Here is a 7,124-nt window from a genome sequence, read left to right on the forward strand (position 1 = left end):
TAATTCCACAGGCTGGCAGGGAATGAAATTCACTACTCAAGGATAAGCAGGATCTGCCTGGTCCCTTGATAAGGAGAGTTGTTTGGCTGGGAGACCTTCTCTGCAGGAGCAGACTGAGGAGGGGAGCTTGTGGTTATGCCATCTGAGGCCCTCCTGATTTTGCCAGATGGAAGGAAATAAATAATACTTAGCTTTAATTTAAACCTTAGACTATACCGAGTAACAAGAACAGGCCACAGAGTCAGTCCTTATGAGGCCAAATCACCTACTAAGCTGTGTGTCTTGAAGTTATGTAGCCTCTCTCTGCCCTTCTCAACCTATTAATGAGGAATGATAATAACATTCACTTCATAAACTGCTGTCCAAAATAAGTTGATGCATAAAAGACACTTGCACCAGCCAGGCACAGTGGCTCACGCCTGTGATCCGGGCACTCTGGGAGGCCGAGGCTGGCAGATCACGAGGTCAGGAGATCGAGACCATCCTGGCCAACATGGTAAAACCCCAATACAAAAATTAGCCGTGTGTGGTGGCATATACCTGTAATCCCAGCGACTCAGGAGGCTGAGACAGGAGAACGTCTTGAACCCGGGAGGTGGAGATTGCAGTGAGCTGAGATTGCACCGCCGCACTCCAGGCTGGTGACAGAGTGAGAATCCGTCTCAAAAAAAAAAAGACACTTGCACCTTGCCTGGAATTAACACAGCTCCCAACCAATGTGGGTTGTCATGCTTAATGGAAGGAGCATAGATGTGGAAGTAGACAGACTCACATTTGAGGCTGTCTCTGCCATGAAGTAGATTTCACTTCTCTAAGCCTCAGTTTCTCCATTTGGCGATTCGCAAGTAATAGATGTAAAACACATAGCATGGTCCCTGGCCCCTGATAGCCATTCACTCACATCCACAGGGGTTATTCTATTCATGATACTATAGAAATAGCTTCCACTTACAGAAAGCTTACTCTGTGCTGAGTGCTGACCCAGGCACTGGCTCAGGGGGTGTAAGGCCCTGGGAGGGTGGAGGATCCAGGGTGAAGGACGGATTGGGTCACAGTAGGAAGGATGTTGTAGACCGTGGTGAAGAATCTGGAACATGTGGCTGTCACCCTGGGGTCTGGAGTTATGAGATGGGAAAATAGTGTAGAAATTGTTGGGGGGGGGCATTTCAAAGTTCACACGACCGTGAGAGGTCTGGCCACTCCTTCCACTGGGAAACCTGCACATCCTTCTTCCCTTCTGCATGTACTGGCCTTGGCTTGATGAGCGTGGCTGCTGTGGGTGTGTCCCTCAGGCATGCTGGGACAGAGACAGTGTGGAGGGCTGCTGCAATGGAGGGACATGGAGATTCAGGAGGGTGTGAGCTGGGGAGGGTAGGTCAGGGTGTGGGTGGAGTGAACATTCAGGCTGCCCTGCAGAGGATAGACTGCAGCTGAGAAAGACCCGAGAAAGGGAGGGGGAATGAGAGAGAGAGAGAGAGAGAGAGAGAGAGAGAGAGAGAAAGCAAGGATGGTGTGCCCATGTCTGGAAGAGACAGCATGAGCAGGGCGGCCAAGGAGAGGATGAGAAGGATTTGTGACCACGGGGCTCTCTTTCCAACCAAGGGCGTCACACCAGTGCAGACACCTTTTCTTCTCAGTCTGGGAGAATTTCACTTCTGGTACCTGTAAAATAGGAGTTGCTCCTGCGAGTAATTTTTTGAAAACAAGGCAGAATAAAGAATACATATTTTTGCACTGAAAGCCTTGAGAGCTGGAAAGCATCTCAAATCTCAGGTCCTGAGGAGAGAGGGTACCGAGGTATAGGTGAGAGGGGTGGGGGCAGGGGCTGCAGCCTGAAAACATGGAGGGCTTGTGAAATGCCTGTTCTGCAGTCTTCAAGGAAATATTCCAATGTATCTCAAATACTCATGCCATATAGCCTCGCTGGGGCCACGGAGCCACATAGAGGTTAGCAACTCTATCCTGCAGTCAGAAAGTCCCGACAGAACATCAGATGCAGGGATGAACTGCAGTAAGCGGAGCTGCAGTCAAGCAAAATGAGGGTCAGAGCAGCTCACTGAGCCTGGGCAAGGTGGAGCACTAGAGAATTCCCTAGCAAGCAAGGAAAATGCATGGAAATAAATCTCCCTGCAAACAACATTGCTAATTAAAAATGTATCCATGCCATTGATTATGTGGAGTTTTGTTGTTTTATGTTAGTGGCTATAAATGTATTTACATTGGCTTTCAAGCTTACTGCCCTTTGTAAGTTCTTAAGTCCTTAATGTCAGATTCTACAGTCAAATTCGATGACCCATGGATTTAATCCTCCAGTGGAGGGAAATCTGTAGTATTTAAGTATTTAAGGGTCGGGATTCTCAGGACTCAGTGATGTACTTGGTGGAGTTGGGGCTAGAGGTGGCTGGGGCAGGAGTCAGGACTGGGCACAGGGAGGCAGCTATATGAGTGGTGGGGGTGGGGGCTTACAGGGCTCCTGTGGGACAGGCAGAGTCAGGTGACTTGGAGCTGGAGGCATGTAGACAGCAGGTCGGGCTCTCCCTGCAAATCCTTTCAGTTCACAGAATCCACCCGGTTTGTGTGTTAGATGTATACCCACATGGGTGCCACCTTTCCCAGTGGCAAGCAACCGAATGGCAATACGCTGATATCACTATCATTTTCTTTCTTTTTCAGGACAGTTGAAGATGTTTCCCAAGAAAAGAGATCTTTGTCTTTTAGAATGAGACTGGGCCATTTTGTGGACCTGGGGAAGTCGCTTACCTTTACTTAGCTTCAATTGCTCATTTCTTATGTGTGGAGAGTCACATCGGCGACGCGAAATAAATGTAAGGAAGTAACACGTACAATCTCCTAGCACGGTGTCTGGGACATACCAGACATTCCACAGTAGTAATGATCATCATCAAGATCACGTGGCTGGTTCTTTTGAAATACTTTGCATTAAACCATCTATAAGGTTCCTTCCGAAAAAATACTACTTGATTTGCATGTGCATTAGAAGAAAGGCCACTGGGGCTGGGGAAGGTGGAGACACGGCCACATTCTAGATTTTAATGGTATGCTCCTTTGAAAAAGAAGTTCCAGGCATGACTTCCTCCTTTGTGTTCATGTATACCTGCATGATTGCTTGAGGGTAAGACTAATGTCCCATACATTTTATTAGTTCATATACTGGCCATCAAGTGTGGGGCAAGTCCTTCTTACAGAGTGGCATTCCTTGTGGTGAACCTGTGTTCCTTCTCTGCTTGCCTCAGCTCCTTTTCTTTCTTCTTTCTCCCGACTTTTTCTTGGCTGGCTTCTCTGAGAACAAAGTAGAAAGATCACATAAGTCAGAGGAAAGATGAAAAGAAATTAGTGGTTACAGTCTTATAGCTCACTTGGGAAATCTGTGCCCTTTCTCTAGGGGTTTCCAAGTTTAATTTTCTTTTATTCAATCTTTTACAGTCTGAACCCGGTGGCAGGCAGTGAATTTCTTTTAAGACTGCTGCGGCGTGGAGCTTCTGTTGGCAGAAATAATTTTTTAGGGCTATAAAAATCTTGGCAGAGTTTGAGAAACATCCTGGTGGTCCCAGCCCATCTCCAAGTGACCACTCCATTAAATCCAGGAAACAAATCCTTCATCGACTGGTATCACAAAGTTGAAATTTATTATACAGTTCAGAAGTGTAACGATTCTGGGAAATCAAGGAGAAATAGAGACGAAATTCCCAGCTTCACAGCATAATTCTCTCAGTAAATGGATGCAATCCTGCCTCTTATTTTGAGCTCAAAAGACAGACTTTGAAGATCTGAAAGTGTCCATTATTGAAGCTACTTAAAAGAAGTTGGCTCCAAAATCATCAAGTACTCTGTTTGTGGAATAAATGGAGTTTTAATGGCCTGTGGTGCCATATGAATATTCATGCTAATAGGTATTTTCCATTTAGGATATTAACTACATAGTAACCAAGAATTAATTCTAATGGCTGGCCGTTGTTATAGGCAACTAATTTATGTTGATTCTTGACTAGAAAAAGCAAATTGCCACATCCATTAAGGAAATTAAAGGAAGCTATCTTTTTTCCTTCACCTGCACCAGCCCACAGGCAGCCTCCACCTACATCTGCTGAGCATCCAAATGTCTTCTAAATGTGTTTACCAGTTTTATTTCAACCAGTAAGTGCCCTGTTTTCCATTTGCTGTTACTCAGTTAACAAGAAAGGAACCCAATATGGAAAATTTAGATTAAGCGTCAAGAACTGAATACTTACAATCCGTTTAACTAGGCCCTTTACATCACAATGAGGTCTTGCAGAAGGCAAAAGAAATCTTCTTGGTCACTGTTTTGTGCAGAGTGTCCCTAACCTCAAGTATTGTAGATGTCAAAGCTGATTGGGTGAGGAGGATAGCCTTTCTTTTTGCACTCTTAGATAAGGCAAAAGTAAAGGATTCTCAAGGAAGAAAAGAATGAACTATTTATTTTCCAGTCTTCAACCAAGATCATTAAGAAACTTGTTGTGATCATAAGAAACCAGCCTTCCCTCAAAATCAACATGTTAGATGTCAAGTCTCTGCTTACAGAGCCCAGCTGAAAAGAATAATTTTTCTGAGAGTCATTCATTGAGGGTTCTCTGCTTTTTTCCCCCCTTTCTAACCAAGAGTTACTATCTTCAATAAGACCACTTGGTTTGGTAGACCACCTACTACTACCAAGCTCGAAAATATACTTTAAGTTCTCTAACAGAAAAATAAAAAGAAAAAAGAGAAAAGCAAAATTCTAGGAGTTCAATGGGAAACCAGAATATCTTTGGCATGAAAATATTGGAAATATATTTTATATGCTGTAGCACAGTAACTTTCCTCCAACTCCTTTTCCTACGTAAAATTCAGCTATTATGTAGATCAACCTCTAGATGCCTTGCCTGCAAATGCACAACTTTGGAATCAGTACATGCACATTTCTTTAAAATGCTCTCATATTTTTTATGAGAAGTTCTCTTCATATAGAATAGATCAAGATTAGGACATAATTTGTCATATTTCAATTCTATGTCATGAATTTATCTTCTTTGTCATATTCTTGTGGTGTGCATAACCATTGCTCACTGTTTTACTCTCATGGCCCTGCCTATGGTAGGTGATCAATACATATTTATTAAATGTGTAAGTAAATAAATGAATATGATCTTTATGTAGACCACATGCTGTTGAGCATAAAATATTCAACAGTAATGCCTTGATCTGCTGTTACTGGAGAAGGAGAGCTCAGGAGAAGGACCAATCCTTACCGTGAGCCTCATTGTAATACCTTCGCCCAGGGAGGGGCTTAGCTGCCATTTTCTGATCATGCAAAATATGTGTTAACATGATTTTTTACTGCATCTGCACACCCTGCACTCCACCCTGCACATGTAATGATCTTCACCTACCTCATGAGTCATGCATGTCACCCTTCCTAAGACACCACAATGCATTCCCCTGGGGAGCCAGCCAGAGGACCCTTCTTCCTGCGCTTTCTCCCAGTGTACGCCGTGTTTCAGGGAGAAGTCTTAATAAACCTTGTGTAGGAAACTTGCTTGGCCTAGTGACAATTTCTGTTGCATGGGGGCCTAAGAACTTGTGGTCAGTAACACAACCACCATGAAACTTGGTGAGAGGAGCCTTGCAAATCCCATCATCTAAGTGAGTAGAATCCTGGATCACCAGATGCCATCACCACAACTTTCCCTCCCTCCCTCCTTTCCTTTCCTTCCTTCCTTCCTTCCTTCCTTCCTTCCTTCCTTCCTTCCTTCCTCCCTCCCTCCCTCCCTCCCTCCCTCCCTCCCTCCCTCCCTCCCTCCCTCCCTTCCTTCCTTCCTTCCTTCCTTCCTTCCTTCCTTCCTTCCTTCCTTCCTTCCTTCCTTCCTTCCTTCCCCATTGTCCTCTGAAGCTGAGGCTGAAAGGGAGTAGGAGAAACTAACAGGTATTGGGCCACTGCTCTCTGCCCACCAGTGCTACCCACTAGAATATCTCAAATCTGAGAATGGGATTTTCCAGAATCCCTGTGGTTTCATCTAATTTTGTTATTTTCAATAAATTTAATTTGTTGAACTTACATAACTAAATGTTACTTTTTGTATGCTTATAAAACCTCTCATAAATAAATCCATAAACCCTAAAAATACTCTTATTTCTAAATGTGTACTGTGGTTTTGATTTGGGAAATACAGTTTTACGCAAAGGGATAAATTTAAATTGAACAGCTGGAGAAACAAGCTTGAAAAAAAAATTCAGCCTCCAAATAAGACAGAAGGATTTGATGGTGAAATGTAGTTCAGTGAAATTTAAAATAATTGCCTGTGGGCTTTCGTTGTGGTGGTTTGTGTTCCTAAGACATTACCCAGCTGGAGTTAAAATGTCGGTGGTCCAGCATTGTTTGCAGCTCTCTGGTGTGGGGGCTTCTTCTTCAGTTTGCTGACACCTTCCCATTAGCGTGTGGACTGCATGAGGCCGTCCAAGTTCCCCACTCAGTCTCCCCACATCCCGTGGAAAGTCTTCAGGGTTCATGATCTTGGACAAACATGTGCTGGAGATTTCCAAGTTCACGTCTCTGGCTTTTGATTAGCCTCTGGAAATCCAGCCATATTTCCAAATATCTGCAGGACGCCTCTGTGGAGATTGGAACGATTTAGCCTGGATCCATGGGCATTTAACAAAATCCACCATGGCTACTGGGAGCCCACAGTTCCGAGGAAGTTGTATGCAAAATTGAGTGTGTGTGTGTGTGTCCGTGTGGTGTGCATACCTATGGATGTGGGGGTGTGGGGAGGGTGCGTTTGCACAGTGCATTTTTCTGGGAAGAGAGTACATAGATTTTTTTCAGATTTTCAAAGTGGTCTTTGGTGCTTCTCTTCTCCCACAGTAGCTAATGTTCTAGGAATGCTTATCTTGTGCCAGGCATCATACCAAGTGCTTTATTGGTATTGTTTATTTAATCATTTCAGTCATCTTTTGAGGTACGATCTGTTCATATTTGTCATTTTGGAAATGCGAAGCATAGTGACATTGGTAAACTCCAAAGTCATAGCTAATAGACATTGGAGGGAAGGTTCAAATCCTGCCCCTGCCCCAAGGCAAGATCCTGGCTCCTAATTCAAGTTCTCCAC

Source organism: Macaca nemestrina, chromosome 4 (genome assembly GCF_043159975.1).
Source record: "Macaca nemestrina isolate mMacNem1 chromosome 4, mMacNem.hap1, whole genome shotgun sequence".
Taxonomy (NCBI): Eukaryota; Metazoa; Chordata; class Mammalia; order Primates; family Cercopithecidae; genus Macaca; species Macaca nemestrina.